At 42.3% G+C, this 17,158-nt stretch overlaps 1 protein-coding gene across 8 annotated transcripts in view; it reads left to right on the forward strand.

Moving 5' to 3' along the window:
- Window positions 1–17,158, forward strand: part of CDH18 (cadherin 18) — a 1,028,199-nt gene that overhangs the window by 556,586 nt on the left and 454,455 nt on the right. The window contains exon 1 of one of the 8 annotated variants that reach the window (XM_074987816.1): window positions 15,394–15,444. The exons of the other annotated variants lie outside the window; for them this stretch is intronic. The gene's annotated coding sequence lies outside the window, so the exon portion shown is untranslated. Of the gene's footprint in view, window positions 1–15,393; window positions 15,445–17,158 lie in introns of those variants that run through there. 8 annotated transcript variants of the gene reach the window in all.

Here is a 17,158-nt window from a genome sequence, read left to right on the forward strand (position 1 = left end):
TGTATTAGGAGAAGCATTTCAAGCAGATCTAGAGAAGTTATTATTTCCCTCTACTTGGCACTGATGAGGCCACCTTTGGAGTATTGCATCCAGTTTTGGGGCCTCCAGTATCGAAAGGATCTGGATGCAGTGGAGAGGGTTCGGCAGAGGGTAATGAAAATGATTGAGAGGCTGGAGCACATGATTTATGAGGAGAGGCTGAGAGTTTGGGCTTGTTTAGTTTGCAGAAGAGAAGACTGAGAGGAGATTTGATAGCAGCAGTCAACTTCCTGAAAGCTGGATCTAAAGAGGAGGTAGAGAGGCTGTTCTCAGTGGTTACAGGTGGCAGAACAAGGACAAATGGTCTGACTTTACAGAGGGAGAGGTGTAGGTTTGATATTAGGAAAAACTATTTCACCTTGAGGGTGGTGAAGCACTGGAATGTGTTACCTAGAGAGGTTGTGGAATCTCAGTCCCTAGAGGTTTTTAAGTCACAGCTTGGCATAGTCATGGCTGGGATGATTTAGTTGGGGTTGATCCTGCTTTAGGTGGGAGGCTGGACTCAATTAACTCCTGAGGTCCCTTCCAGCCCTAAAATTCTATGATTCTAAGTCACTTTCTGACCTATTCTCTCAAATGCCTTCTGAAAAATCGAATGCCAGTTCTTCCTCAACTCTCATGATGGCTGGTAATAAACAGCTATGGGAATTTGAAGCAGTGTGGCAAGAACGAAGAGCCCAGCATCTGTACCCCAAACTACTTCTTGCTTCTTTCGGCTTTGGAGCAAGTAAAATTTCACAGGAAGACCAACACTGGCTCCAAAAACTTCTTGATATTCAAGAGACTTCATCACATTTACGGCTGCAGTCCTGACTACAGTGTGGTAGTCTTGAGTCAATGCAATCTTTTTGCTGATAGCCCTGAAGAGGCAATTGCCATCACCAGTAATATTGTCTAGATTATATAGTGGACTCAGTTTTGCTGAATTCTTCCGTAGCTCAGTCTTTGTTTGGGGAATTGGATTTTGCAGCTTTTTACAGGCTGCTGTTAGCCAAGTAGCTGCGATGCGAATGAAGGGCTGGTCAGCATGACTCTCACTCATAATTCTGACGTCAGTGTCTGCAAAATGCAATGTTTTTTCACAGGCATGGGGATGACAGGCATGTCATCATGGCTTTCAGTGCGTGATATCTCTATGTCTGCAGGGTTTGATGTTGGTGGTGAGTTTGGAGGCTCTTTCATCTTGGAAGGGATTTTGTACTCCTCAAAAGCTTTTAAATTCAAGCTGTGATATCTCTTCAGTGTATTGCCTTTTTCATTTGCTAAGGTATACAAGGCCTTTGATTTTATTTTCCCAGGACTGTAGAAGGACCAGAGTAGGGTAGCTGGCCTTTATTGCCCTTCCTCTTTGCCCTTTTTACATTGTAGAGGAGCACATTTTGGCCAATTTTAAAGGTTCTTGCTGTGTGTGGTGTTCTCCTTAATCCTTTTTTAGTCTTGCTTGTGCCTTAACAATGTTCTTTGCAGCCTCCTCCTCTACAATTTGTATACCTGCTTCATGCAAGTCAAGTGATCTTAGACATCACTGGCATCCAGAGAACACTCCATTAAATCAAGGTGAACAGGAATCCCATATTTTGAAAAAAAGATCCCAACCCACTGTCAGCCTTGCCTAGGGAACATATGGGCAGCACAGGCTTCCTAGCACACATACGTTCATGAGGTGTAACAACTGTTGATTTATGCTGTGATGTTCAGAATGCAAACAGAACTCCCTGTAGCACCTTTGGCTATTCTCCTTGTTCACTAATACCATGGTACCCTGGATTGTCCAATTTGCACGCTCTACAAGGCCATTTGCCTCTGAGTGGTAAGCATATGTAACTCTCTGCTTTGTTCCTTTTAAAAGATATATGTTTTTTGAAACTTTGTTATGGAACTCATGCCCTGGCCATTATTTTGGTGCAACCAAATCCTCAAATCAACTTGTAAAGGAAGACTGCAACCTCTTTGGCATTCTTATTTCACCAGAGGCTTCACCTCTAGCCATTTAGAGAGAGAATCTGCTATAATATAAATACACACTCTGGATTCTTGGGCAAAGAACACAAATCTACTCCTACTTGGTGCCCTACTTTTTTTAGAATGGCCACACTGTGAAGTTCTGGAGCTGACTTGCATATTTTTTTCGCCTCTTTCTGGCAACGTTTGCAGGTGGCAACATATTTTTCTAATATCCTTGTACATATTTTGCTAACAGAATCCTGAGACTCATAATTTCTGAAGGGCCTTATTGTGACTAATGTGCCCTCTGAGTGTCTTAGCCTCTTTTGATGTTCCTGATCCTTCATGAGCAGATTTCATTAGTTCATATCTTTTTCCTTAGTCCTTGATAACCTTTAAAGTCTCATGTACCAAGGGTCTGTTCGGTTTTGTAATATCATTGTATGGGTAATGAAGCTCTGCATTCCTTATTATGAAATGCCCAGCTTGTTGAATAAAATTATTCTTCACCCCAATATTTTTGACTTCTTTGACACACTCAGGGAACTCACTGGCTGAACAAGTAACTTTTGGTTTCTTTTCCGTTAGGGTCACCACCAACCTTCGCTGTTTTTTTGATCTATACGTCTTGGGTTGTCTCATCATTTTGGAAATATCTCAGCATTTTGGAAGGGGTGGATCCTGATTAACAGATTGAAGTAATGAATAACAGAGGCTAACTTTAACAGTGACGATTTCAAATAAATAAATTTGGTTTTAAAATTTAATTGGTCAGCTGTTCAGAAATGCCTGCTCCTCTACCATTTGTGGTAGAATGCAGAATTCATACCTTCAATGTCTTTTTCCTATGCATCTATGGGATCCTCTATGCCTGACTTAATTTTTCAGACAGTGCACACTCTATAGTGACAGTCACTCAACTGTAGTCTTTTCACTCAGGTGCAAGTCACTAAATTTAGCGTATGTTGCCTGGGTGAAGAGCACTATATAGTGCTTGCTACCTGTTTAGTGCCTCCTGCTTCCTACAGGGGCAATGGCAGGGTCAGATTCACAAGTGAAAAAGACACTCATTCTCCAGAACATTGACAAAATTTGTATGAGGAATATCAGCAAGCAGCACCCCAACCATATCATCCCAAACCTAAGGCAAAAAGCTTTTATCCCTTCAGCAGCCGGGGAACCTGAGACAACTGTGAACGACTGCCTGGAGGATTCCATGGCAGCGGCACCTGGTCCAAAAGTGAAGTCCAGTAGTTGTAAACAACGGGGTTACTTATATGCCCAGTTCATGGAGGAGGGCTGATCAGTCCCATGCCTCCAGTCACATATGCTAAAGACTTCAAAAATAAATTTTGCATTGTTGTCATGATCTAAGCACTTTTCACAAACTTCCTTATCAGCACTTTCCAACTGCAAGTCCATGCTCTGTCCACATGTAACAGTCTTTGGACAAAATTGTACACCTCCACTCCTAGTTCTGCATGTATATCTTCTGCTTTTTCGCTTACATAGGGCAATTATTAAATACATGTTTCTAATGCCTTGTATGTCTCATTGCTAGGGTGCTACCAAATTCATGGTCCATGTAGGTCAATTTTATAGCTGTAGGATTTTTAAAATCATACATTTCAGCTATTTAAATATGAAATTTCAGTGTTGAATCTGTAGAGGTCCTACCTCAGCTATGTATACAGTGGTGCAGAAGTAAGGTTGGCGTAGTATAGTACTTCTGAGCTGCTGCTGGCAGGGGCCTGCATTCAGAGATGGGCACCTGGCCAGTAGCTGCTGCTTTCTCATCACCAAGCTCTTAAGAGAGCATATAATTGATGGCAACCATGTTTTGATTCCCTGAAAATGATCTTCTGAACCACTGTAACCCTGCTATGAGTCTGGACCCCAGTTTTGAGAAACATTGGTCTCCCCCATGAAATCTATATAGTACAGGGTGAAGAAACTCAAAAGACCAGATGTAATGGTCTGTGATATATTTTTCATAGCTGTGAATTTGGTCTGCCTCCTACTCATTGATATAAATCAACATTACAAAACCTGAAAGGTCTCTCCTTATTTGACCAAAATTGACCTGTAAATTTAAATTATATTTTTATATTTGTTCATTCTCCTACTCGTATGCTTCTAATTCTTCCCCTATCATCTCCAAATTTCCCCCAAATTCTCATTCTCTCTGTAGACTTTCAGATTTAGTTTCTTTTAGTTCTTTTTTGCTCTTTATTTTCTGTTTCTCAGATTTACTGTATCTTTCCCCATTGTGGCCCTCGGCATGGCCCCTTCTTTTCACTCCACTTTTTTAACTTGCTGGCCATCTGCATCTATAGTACTTCAATGTAAAATTTTGTGTCTTAGCTTTTAATTTTAAAGCTTGATGCATTCCTGGCCCATGACCATGGGGTGTGGCAGGGAGGTGTTCCTTGCGCCATCAATGTCAGAATACATTTAATAATAAAACAATATAAAACTTTAGAGCCTTCTGTTCTGAGTCCTATTTCTTGTTCAGTCAGTTGTTCAGACAAAAAAGTTTGGTTACTCATTGCTGCTTTTTTATATTGCACCTGTAAATTGTGCTCATGGCACTCTTGTAATCAGTGTTGCAAGATATTTAAGTGCCAGATCTGATAAAGATTCATGTGTCCCAACAACTGATTTTAATTTTATTTTAAATGGTATTATTTTTAAGTAATTATTGTACTGCAGCATTAAATCTAGAAACTCAGTGAGTAGAGTAATCAAGTAATCAAGCCTAAGAGCATCTTAATGTTGTACAAGAGCTGGAGGTACAGAACATGCACGCCTCATGGGCTGGGCCCAGGATGCCCGTGCAAATGTCCATAAAGGGGCCCTGATAGTCCATCAGTGCTTGTAGCATGACGGAGTGATAGCCTATGTGATTCATGTAGTCATGGGGTCCTGGTTCAGGGTGTGGATGGCAATGTGTGTCACATGAAGTGTGCCGAAGCAGTGAGGAAAGCTGAGCACAGCAAACCTTGTTTGAGTTTCTTTTCCTTCCACTCAAGATTTGAGTTGTATTACACAGGGTTTGCAAATCCCCTTGTTTAGATGCTACCTCTGTTTTATGAGCAATCTTATTTATGAAATTTTTCTTATACCAGCAAAGACTTTTCTTTACTTCCCCAGCAATTTCACAGAATCACACAATCACAGGGCTGGAAGGGACCTCAGGAGGTCATCTAGTCCAGCCTCCTGCTTCAAACAGGATCAACCCCCACTAAGTCATCCCAGCCAGGACCTTGACCAGCCAGGAATTAAAAACCTCAAGGGATGGAGAATCCACCACCTCTCTAGGCAACGCATTCCAATGCTTCACCACCCACCTGGTGAAGTACTTTTCCTGATATCTAACCTACACCTCTCCCTCTTCAACTTCAGACCATTACTCCGTGTTCTGCCATCTGACACCACTGAGAACAGTTTCTCACCCTCCTTTTTAGAGCTCCCCTTCAGGAAGTTGAAGGCTGCTATTAAATCACCTCTAAGTCTTCTCTTCTGTAAACTAAACAAGCCCAAATCCCTCAGCCTATCCTCATAGGTCTTGTGCTCCAGACCCTTAATCATTTTTGTTGCCCTTCGCTGGACCTGCTCCAGCAAATCCACATCCTTTTTATACTGGGGGTGCCCAAAATTGGACACAATATTCCAGATGTGGCCTCACCAGTGCCGAATAAAGAGGAATAATTACTTTTCTATACCCGCTCAAAATGCTCCTCCTAATGAACCCTAGTATGCCGTTAGCCTTCTTGGCTACAAGGGCACACTGTTTACTCATATCCAGCCTTTCATCCACCATAACCCCTAGGTCCCTTTCCATCGTACTGCTGCTGAGCCAGTCGGTCCCCAGCCTGTAACAACGCTTGGGATTCTTCCGCCCCAGGTGCAGGACTCTACACTTCTCCTTATTGAACCGCATCAGATTTCTTTTGGCCCAGTCCTCCAATTTATCCAGGTCACTCTGGATTCTCTCTCTACCCTCCAACGAATCTACTTCTCCCCTAGTTTTGTGTCATCTTCAGACTTGCTGAGGGTGCAATCCAGTCCCTCATCCAGGTCATTAATAAAGATGTTGAATAACACCAGCCCCAGAACCAAGCCTTGCGGCACTCCATTTGAAACAAACCACCATCCAGATATTGAGCCATTGACCACTACCTGTTGGGCCCAACCATCAAGCCAGCTTTCTATCCATCTTATAGTCCAAGGATCCAATTCATATTTCCTTAACTTATGGACAAGAATGTTGTGGGAGACCGTATCAAAAGCCTTGCTGAAGGCAAGGTATATCACATCCATTGACTTTCCCATGTCCACAGAGCTTGTTACCTCATCATAGAAGCTAATCAGATTAGTCAGGCAGGACTTGCCCCTCGTGAATCCGTGTTGGCTACTTTTGATCACTTTCCCCTCTTCCAAGTGCTCCAAAATGGATTCCTTGAGGATTCCCTCCATTATTTTCCCAGGGATTGAGGTAAGGCTGACGGGTCTATAGTTCCCTGGATTGTCCTTTTTTCCTTTTTTAAAGATGGGCACTACGTTTGCCTTCTTCCAGTCATCCAGTATCTCCCCTGATCTCCAAGAGTCTTCAAGGATAATGGCCAAAGGTTAAGCAATGACCTCTGCCAATTCCCTCAGTACCCTGGGGTGCATTAAATCCAGACCCATGGACTTGTGCACATCTAGTTTTTCTAGATAGCTCAGAACTTGTTCCTTCCCCACAGATGGCTGCCCTCCACCTTCCCATACTGCCTTGTGTAGGACCATCCTGGGGAAGTTGACTTTGTCCGTGAAGACTGAGGCAAAAAAAAGCATTTTGTACTTCAGCTTTTCCTGCATCATCTGTCACTCGGTTACCTCCCTCATCCAGTAATGGCCCCACACCTTCTCTGATAACCTGTTCATTGTTCACATGCCTGTAGAAACCCTTTTTGTTACTCTTCACGTGCCTTGCCAGCTGCAGTTCCAGTTGAGCTTTTGCTTTCCTGATTACTGCCCGGCTTTCTCCAGCCATATGTTTATACTCCTCCATAGTCAACTGTCCACGTTTCCATTTCTTGTATGCATCCTTTTTTAATTTAAGCTGACTGAGGATTTCCCTGTTAAGCCAAGCTGGTTGCCTACTGTGTTTGCATTTCTTACTACGCAGCAGGATTGTTTGTTCCTGTGCCTTCAGTCAGACTTCTTTAAAATACTGCCAGTTCTCTTCAACTCTTTTCCACTTCATTTTCATTTCCCAAGGGATCCTGCTCATCCGGTCTCTCAGGAAGTCAAAGTCTGCTCTTCTGAAATCAAGGGTCTGTATGTTACCACTCACCTTTCTTACTTTTGTCTGGATCCTGAAATCTACGATCTCATGGTCGCTGCAGCCCAGGTTCCCTCCCACTTCTATTTCTTCTACTAGTTTGTCCCTGTTTGTGAGCAGCAGGTCAAGTTGTGCACGGCCCCAGGTCAGTTCCTTCAGCACTTGTACCAAGAAGTTATGCCCAACATTCTCCAAAAAATTCCTGGATTGTCTGTGTGCTGATGTATTGGTCTCCCAACAAATGTCCGGATGATTAAAGTCTCCATGAGAACCAGGGCTTGTGATTTGGAAGCTTCACTTAGCTGCCTGAAGAAAGCCTTGTCTATCTCATGTCTCCCTGATCTGGCGGTCTATAAGAGACACCAACTACAACATCACCTCTGTTACTTCCACCTCTAAGCTTAACCCAAAGACACTCAACTGGATTTTCTCCTTCCTCATACTGGAGCTCTGAGCAATCATACTGCTCCCTCACATAGAGCACAACTCCTCCTCCTTTTCTCCCCTGTCCGTCCTTCCTAAACAATTTATAACCTTCCATGACCATGCTCCATTTATGCGAATCGTCCCACCAAGTCTCCGTTATTCCAACCACCTCATACTTGTGTGGCCAGGGCCTCTAATCCTTCCTGTTTGTTCCCCAGGCTTCTGGCATTAGTGTACAAGCATCTTAGAGAAGAGGCCAATTGGTCACTTTCTCCTCTTCACCCAGGAAACCCACTTGATTGTTCCCTCCTCCTTCCCCACTTACCTCCAGGCTTGTGTCACCTTCCCCCGACAAACCTAGTTTAAAGCCCTCCTCACTAGGTTTGCAAGCCTGCCCACAAAGATGCTCTTTCCTCTTTTAGTGAAGTGGATCCCATCTCTTCTCAGCAATCTCTGTTCACGAAACAGAATCCCATGGTCAAAGAAACCAAATCCTTCCCTGCTACACCACCTACGCAACCACGCATTTACCTCTGTGATTTGATGATGCCTACACGGACCCCTTCCTTCCACAGGGAAGATAGACGAGAAGACCACCTGTGCTCCGTATTCCTTGATCTTTCTCCCGAGGGTTACGTAATCTGCTGTGATCTCGTCAAAGTTGTTCTTGGCTGTATCATTGGTTCCTACATGAAGAAGTAGGAAGGGGTAATAGTCTACAGGTTTAAGAATTTTTGGCAGCAACTCTGTAATATCCCGAATTCTAGCTCCAGGCAAGCAGCAAACTTGCCGAGATTCTAGGTCTGGGCGGCAGATGGATGACTCTGTCTCTCTTAGGAGGGAGTTCCCGACCACTACCACTAGTCTTTTTCTCTTAGGGGTGGTGGTCAGAGAGCTCCCATCCCTAGGACTGCACATCCCATGCCTTCTAAACCGTGGGGACTCTTTGAGATACCTCCCAGGGATTGTATCAGCCCCAATTATCTCCACTGTATCACCTGTGGAGAGAGGCTGAAAGCGGTTACTTAACTTCACGGGAATTGGAGAGACTTAAACTGGTTTTCTCCTCCTGGAGGTAACATGCTTCCAGTTCTCCTCCTTGTTTTGGGTAGCCTGCTGTTCCTGCAGTATTATCTGTTGCCATCTATCCAGAAAGTCTTCACCCTCTCTGATGGACCTGAGGGTTGATATTTGTGCCTCAAGTCCTTTAACCTTCTCTTCTAAAATGGCTACCAGCTTACCCTTGGTACATAGAAAATCCTTACTATCGCTTGGGAGGAAGACAAACATGGCACATGACATGCAGGTCACAACAGCAGACCTCTCACCAGCCATATCACTCTCCATTTTTTTTCCCTTTTCAGAGATCCCTTATTTGTTTCTAGTGCCGCCTTGAAGAGCACAAGAGAAACACCATATAAGAAAGGTGAAAACAGGTATGTGGCTCCTCCCAAAGGTGAACTCCCAGGCAAACTCCCTGTTAGCCGCTCCTGTTCGCTGCTCCCAGGGTTAGCTGGGGCTGCTGTCTTACAGAGCTGCTAGCTGGTTAGGCCCGGCTCAGAGCTTTTGCCTCCAATCTAATCAGCCCTTGAAGCCCCACCTGGAAGGAAGCTCTCCCAATTCACACCTTGCAAACTTGCCAAACTGCCAAACACGCTTTCCAACTGCCCCTCTCTGCAAAACAGATGCTCAGGCACACAGGCAGCTATGCAAACTGCCCCTCACTGCAAAATGAAACAAATGCACAGAGACCACAGGCAGAAATTCAGCCCACAAGCTCACAATGCAGCCCCCCAAATTTCATGGTAGCTGGATGAAGTAGCTGGTTTCTGGACTCTTGTTTTTGCTTGGTTGACTTGGTGTTTGAGTACCTTCCATTCTTTGATTACTCTCCATGTCTGATCTATGATTCATTCCTTCCAGTTAGTGGAGGGGTCACCCTAACACCACATCATACACTTCCACTATAGCATCCTTCATTGAGCTCCAGACTCCCTTCACAGTTTGTTCTGCTCTTTCCCTGCTATGGAATGCCTCAATGGTGTTGCTCGAGGTAATCTGAAACTCTTCTTTCGTTCCTTGTATCCTCAACTTCCCCACATCAAATCTGGTTGTGCGGGGCTATAGTTTCCTTGCTGCAAGTTTCCATTTTAAGTTTAGCGACTATTAACTGGTGGCCTGATCTTATGTCTGCTCCGTGACTAGCAAGCACGCCTTCCAGGGATTTTCACCATCTTCTTTGAACTGTGACATGGTTGATTTGGTTTTGTGCATGATTGTGAGGTAATACCCAAGTTGCTTTATGGCAATTTTTGTGTGAAGAAAATTGTGCCTCCAATTACTAGTTCATTAAAGGCACACGTCCACAAAGAGTTCGTTGTTTTCATTCCTCTGGCTTAGACCATGTGTTTCCATTTCTTTTTCCCTGCCAGTGTGGCCACTGCCTACCTTGGCATTCATGTCTCCCATCCAGATCAGCATCACACATCTGGGTGTGTTGTCAAGCACTGATTGCAGTTGTGTATAAAACTGTTCTTTCTCTTCTTTTTCTACTGCATGAGATGAAGCATAGCACATTATAATGATGACTTTCTGGAATCAGGATTAAAATCTGGCTCTAGTTAGACACTCTGGTGCTGGCTCCCACTCTATCAGATTTCTGGTGGCTTCTTTAGACAACTGAAGAGCTACCCCTGCTTCATGGATGTCCTCTTCCTTCCCTTTTCATGAATATAATCAGGTCTCTCCTGACTGCAGCCTAGCCTAGGCTCCCCAAAGGTGTTCCATCTGGCCTCCCAAATGCCTAGGTTGGAGAGTTTTTATGCTTGCATTTCTTTTGCTGCTTCTGTGTGTCTCCTTTGTTCTCTCAGCATTTTACAGTTAGCATGTGAAGAAATTTAAATGTGAAAAAGCAATCAACATATAATATAACGATATAAATAACATGATACAATGAAGATGATAAAGGATATAATAACATCATTCAGACATTAGTGTACATTAATGTAACTCTTTTGTTCAGTATTACAATTGTTTCTACCTCTCTGCCTTCATATAGCTCTTGAATGTACTTTATTTTGGGTAATTGATAACAGTCCGGCTCATGTTGCTCATGTGAAGAATGGCATTTTAAACCACATCTTCTTTTCACTTTTAGAGACTGATATACATTGAATATTATGGCATGTTGTACGGTTCAGGGATTGAACCAGACATCTATCTAAGTTAAATCTGTGGCTTCTGAAATTGTTATACTGTGATCATGTTGTGACGTTTACATGACTTACAACTGCATCTGTACATCAACTACAAAACATGGCACACTAAACTGAGCTAATTCTCCTTGTAACATTTCTGTGTTCATGGTACATTAAAAAAGCTTATTGCTTAAAACATAATAATGAATGTAATTTTATCTTTACAGCAGAAGATTCCGTAAGCTCTTTTGTATTTGATACTTCTTATCACATAATGGAAACAATATAGTTTGATATACAGACATGGCCAAACCATATAATTATGAATCCCATTGTGGATCTAGACTTCCCGTACATGTGGGTGTATGTATCCAGAGTGCGTGGTCATCTCTGTTAAATATTCTTCATACACTGTATATATATGTTTGGCCTTTAATATCTATAAAACATTTGCGTTGCCTATCATTTTGTTTCATGGGATCTTGAATCTTTAGAGTGTCTTCATTTTCTTGGTGTGTATGGCTGTGTCTACACGTGCCCCAAACTTCGAAATGGCCATGCAAATGGCCATTTCGAAGTTTACTAATGAAGCGCTGAAATGCATATTCAGCGCTTCATTAGCATGCGGGCGGCAGCCGCGCTTCAAAATTGACGCTCCTTGCCGCCGCGCGGCGCGTCCAGACGGGGCTCCTTTTCGAAATGACGCCGCCTACTTCGAAGTCCCATGAGCTCATGGGAATAAGGGGACTTCGAAGTAGGCGGCGTCCTTTCGAAAAGGAGCCCCGTCTGGACGCGCCGCGCGGCGGCAAGGAGCGTCAATTTCGAAGCGCGGCTGCCGCCCGCATGCTAATGAAGCGCTGAATATGCATTTCAGCGTTTCATTAGTAAACTTCGAAATGGCCATTTGCATGGCCATTTCGAAGTTTGGGGCACGTGTAGACACAGCCTATATGTGTTTACGAAAGTTCTTGTTCTCTTATTTTCCTCATGAGCAATAGAGGCTTTCTGCAACATTTTATATTGAAATCATGCCTTCACAACCAAATACATCACTTAGCCTGCTCTGTATCAATCTGTCATCTTGCAGAACAATCTATGCTGATTTGCATTAGGTTGATAACATCAGCAGTGTAGCTCCATTTTGTGGCAGTCTGCTTAAGAGTCACCGTTAAAGTGTCATCTCTTGCTGCTAGTTAGCATACAGTGATGTCCTAGACAGCATAGCATTCCCCTCTACATAAACATAGATAATAACTCTTTGAAAACATTGACATTGTGGCACATAATGGCTTTCTATATTTGCACAAACATACTCATAAATGACAAGCACTTAGTAAGATCCACTTCAGAAGATTGGAGTAGCCAATTAGAATCCAGCATTTGTATGGCGGGGGTGGGGGCACGAAGGAAGGAGGAATGCTATGGGAGCAGTAGATGAAGCAAATTAAATAGGGCATATCCCATTCCTGAGAATATCAAAGATGGGGAAGTTGTCCTGATTGAAGATTGACAATGCCAGACAAGTACGCAGAAGTCATCTACTTCGTGATAGGCCCAACAAGGAAAATTACAGAACATGACTTGTCATCAAGTTTTGCCCCCAGCATAAACCCCTCCAGCACATCATTGACAATCTACAACATATTTTGATACATGATCCTTCTCTCTCACAGGCTTTGTGTGACAGGCCAGTCCTCTCCTACAGATAGCCATGCAAGAAAATACTCATACACCTGCACATCCACTAATGTGATGTATACCATCATTTGTCATCAGTACCCCTCTGCCATGTACATTGAGCAAAGTGTACAGTCTCTGTCCCAAAGGACAAATGGACATAAATCCAGCATCTGGAATTGTAATACATGTAAACCTATAAGAGAACACTTTTAAATCCATTATTGAACAAATGGAGATTAAAGTAGCTATTCTACTACAAAAAAATTTTACCACAAGATTACACGTGAGATCTCTGTTAAGGCCTAATTTAAATGTGTCAGATTTGCAAATGAGTTCTAATTCAGATGTCTCCCTCTGTAATAGGACATATCCAACTTAACAAAATTTGCTTCATCTACTTCAGTTATCTGAAGAAGTGGGTCTTGCCCATGAAAGTCCATGACCTAATAAATTTTAGTCTTTAAGGTGCTACAGGACTGCTTGATATTTGTGAAATTACAGACTATGCAAGTGCTGGCTCATATCTGAGTTAGTTGCAAATGTGTGTGCATGGATGTAGGAAAGTTTTCTCTAATAACTGGGGGGCTGGAGACCCCCCTAGAGATGTGCCTATGTGAAACCTATAGATGTCCCAGCCAACTCAGACCCCCCGCTAGTTCCTTCTTGCCAACCACCCCAACATGGGGACAGGAGGGGCGGCTTTGAATAGATATGAGCAAAGCATCTCAAAGAACCACAGTTACAAAATTAGATAACAGAGAGTAAGCCGTGCTAGTCTATACACTATCAAAACAAAAAGCAGTCAAGTAGCACTTTAAAGACTAACAAAATAATTTATTAGGTGAGCTTTCATGGGACAAACCCACTTCTTCAGACCATAGCCGTACCAGAACAGACTCAATATTTAAGGCACAGAGAACCAAAAACAATAATCAAAGAGGACAAATCAGAAAAAAATGATCAAGGTGAGCAAATCAGATAGTGGGCGGAGGGGAGAGGGGGTGAAGAATTAGATTAAGCCAAGTATGCAGATGAACCCCTATAGTGACTCAGAAAATCCCATTCTGGTTCAAACCACGTGTTAATGTACCGAATTTGAATATAACAGCCAGCTGGGGTGCTTCCCTTTGAATAGTGGTGCCAATGTTTTTTTTCAGTAGCATGCATGAAAAAAAAAACTTTCGCACTGCTATTCAAAGGGAAGCAGCCGAGCTGGCTTTTATATTCAAATTCGGCACATTAACACATGGTTTGAACCGGGATGGGATTTTCTGAGTCACTATAGGGGTTCATCTGCATACGTGGCTTAATCTAATTCTTGACCTACCCCCCCCCACCCCTCCACTCTCTGATTTGCTCCTGTTGATCATTTTTTTCTGATTTATCCTCCTTGATTACTGTTTTAGGTTCTCTGTGCCTTAAATATTGAGTCTGGTCTGGTCTGGCTATGGTCTGAAGAAGTGGGTCTGTCCCACGAAAACTCATCTAATAAATTATTTTGCTAGTCTTTATAGTGCTACTTGACTGCTTTTTGTTTTGAAAGTTAAATAACTGATTTTTCTTCGTCGAGTGATTGCTCCCCTTCCATACTGCACAGGACCTGGCGACAAGTACATTGCCCTGGGTATCAACCAACTCTAACTGAAGAGGAACTGGAGAAGGGAAAAGGTTAGGGTCATGGCTCCACTTTTCCTTAACCCCCAAACTCTGTTGTGTAGTGACAGCCAAGTGAGGAATACATGCTATATGCTTGTACACGAGCTAAGAAGAGATAGTCTATTGGCTAGGACAGTAACCTGTGACTCAAGAGCCAGGCTCAGTTCTCTACTTCATCTTCCTGTGAGACCATGTTGCTAAGGAAAACTTTCGGCCAGCCATGCATGCACTTGTGCACACACCTAACTCTCAGGTAGATATAAGCAACACATCTCATAGAACAACAGTTACAATGGTGATAAAGCATTTTACACCCTTTTCCCTTTGTGACTATACTAGTAAATGATTTTTTTAAATATGTAAATTGGTTGTTGAAATCCCTTGGTTTATTTCAAGAACTAAAATAGATAAAAGAGACTTCATAGTAAATGGCAAATAAAATACAAACTTGATTTTCATTTACCTGAATTCAGGGGGGAGGGAGTGAAGAAGACTATTTGGTTTACATTCATGATAGTCAATGGTGTGGCATGTGCTATATGGGTGTGGAAGAATGCTTCCTAGCTTTTGTAAGTATTTCTTTCTGAGAACATCATCCAGGCAGTATAATGAAGCAGTGATCTGGCAGTTAGTGTTGTGAGTTGCAGACATGGAATTATAATGAAAAACAGTTCCTGAGTGATAATTTGTAGAAACTGTTTACATGTGTGAGCTGCCACCCGCACAACAACATACAGCTCACAAGGAAGTCTAAGCCAGCTTTGGAACATTTCGTGTTTTTATTGTGGGCTTGCATTAGGATATGCCAACAACTCCTTGCAACTTGGATGTGTGGCAATGTTGCTTCATTACAAGTGTTTAATAAAAGGAAAGGTTCATTTAATTTTGAAGAATCTCAGTGGCCATGTCCAGGCCCATTTCAAAGAATAATAGAATCCTACGGCTGGATTTCTAGCCATCTACGTTATTGACTCACTTCACTTGATACACTGTTTTTCTATGTTATAGCACTTGCCTTTATTGCCAGACTGAGAATCAGAATTTTATGTTTACCTGGTGAGTGGGCTGCCTCATTTTTTCTCCAGAGATCAGGAATGCAGCAGCACGTACCAGGCTGCTGAAATCCAAAGGAGAGAGTACGTAACCCAGATGTTCTGTGCTTTCCTGGTTAGGGTAAGTGGGAGTTGATCATTCTCAATCACTACAGCCATGCTAATCAGGCTAATTATATTAAAAGAACAGAGCTAATTATATGATGGCTAACTGTGAGGAGCTGCCTTGGATGTTGCTTTATCTCTGTTTTGGTTAACCATTTTTTGGATCTGTATTTTCAGGGTCTTTGCCCATGAAAGTTTATGCTCCAAAATATCTGTTAGTCTATAAGGTGCCACAAGATTTCTTGTTGTTCTTGAAGCTACAGACTAACACGGCTACCTCTCTGATACTTATCTGTAAAGGGTGAACTATATTTGACATGAAAGTACAAGTCCCAGTGCAATTTATTTGCAAATTTGACTCCATCAACCAAGGATTAAACAGAGACTGGGAGCGGCTGGCCCCTTACAAAAGCAGCTTCTCTGCCCTGGGTGTTAATATCTCCCCATTAGACTCTGACAATGGGTCATATCCCCCCTGTCTGAGCTGACTTGTTTTTTTCCTCTTTTGATACATACTACCGATAAAGGGCCATTTCCACCTTGCTGAATAGACCTTGTCAGCTCTGGTCCTCCCTTTTACAGGGACCCCACCCTTTAAATAACTCTCTGGAACCCTCCCCCCACCACTCATGCATCTGATGAAGTGTGTCTTTGCCCATGAAAACTTAAGTTCCAAAATATCTGTTAGTCTATAAGAAGCAATTTTGAAAATGTCTTCAAAGTAAGAGAGTCAGCAGTTAACTAGATTTGCAATAAGAGAAATGCTGTTATCTACATTTTATTTTAAATATATAAAATACAATCTAGCCAAAGCCATCATATATTAATTGAAAAACTTCCATTATCCCAGAACAGTATCTGAGGAAGAACTTGTGCAAGGAATTGGAATTCTTGAAAACACGCTATTTTATTAGATTGGTGTATGTCTGAAGTAAATCAAAATCAGTGAAGTTACTCCAGATTTGGTCCTCTAAGACTGTTTTGAGGCAGACCTGATTTGTTTGGTTGGTTGTTATGCCACTGTGCTGTCTTGATAAATCCTAAATAGCTAAAACTGATTTATGGAGACTGTGACTAGCAGAAATATGGAACAGCTGGACTTTAAAAAAGTGCAATGTACAAAGCAGAGCTGCAAAGGATACAGTTATCTAAAAGCCTCAGCAAAATCCTTTTTTGAAGGAAATGATGGAAATTGTAAATCTAGTTGCTTGAACTACAGTAATCCAGATTTTTTCCATTACAGGATTGGAATGAAAATGTACACTAAACTTCAGAATGTAGTGAAGGTGATATTAAGCCTTTATTGTGGATTTAGTTCAAGAGGTGGACACTTGAGAATAGGAAGCAAAAACACGGAGGGGATAGAATGCAACTGATGTACCATAAAATAAGAATTTTAGAAATTTCTAAAAAAAAAACTTTGTATACAATTTCTTCTGAATGAAAAGCACACTGAATTTTGTGGGGAAGCTTATAATGAGGATTTAAACCACTGTTGGGAAATCCTGATTTTAAAATTAAAGCTGTAGGCCCATTGGTGCTATTAGTCAAACTTCAGTGTTGTGGGCTTTGTTAAATTCTAACCCAGTGGTCAGCATACTTTCTGAGGAGGAATGCCGAAATTTGACTATTGACCTCTGTGTAGTCTCTGAGTGCCAATGGTATTTTTCAAAGTCACTAAGGCTACATCTACACGTGCATGCTACATCGAAATAGCTCATTTCGATGTA

Source organism: Carettochelys insculpta, chromosome 2 (assembly GCF_033958435.1).
Source record: "Carettochelys insculpta isolate YL-2023 chromosome 2, ASM3395843v1, whole genome shotgun sequence".
NCBI lineage: Eukaryota > Metazoa > Chordata > Testudines > Carettochelyidae > Carettochelys > Carettochelys insculpta.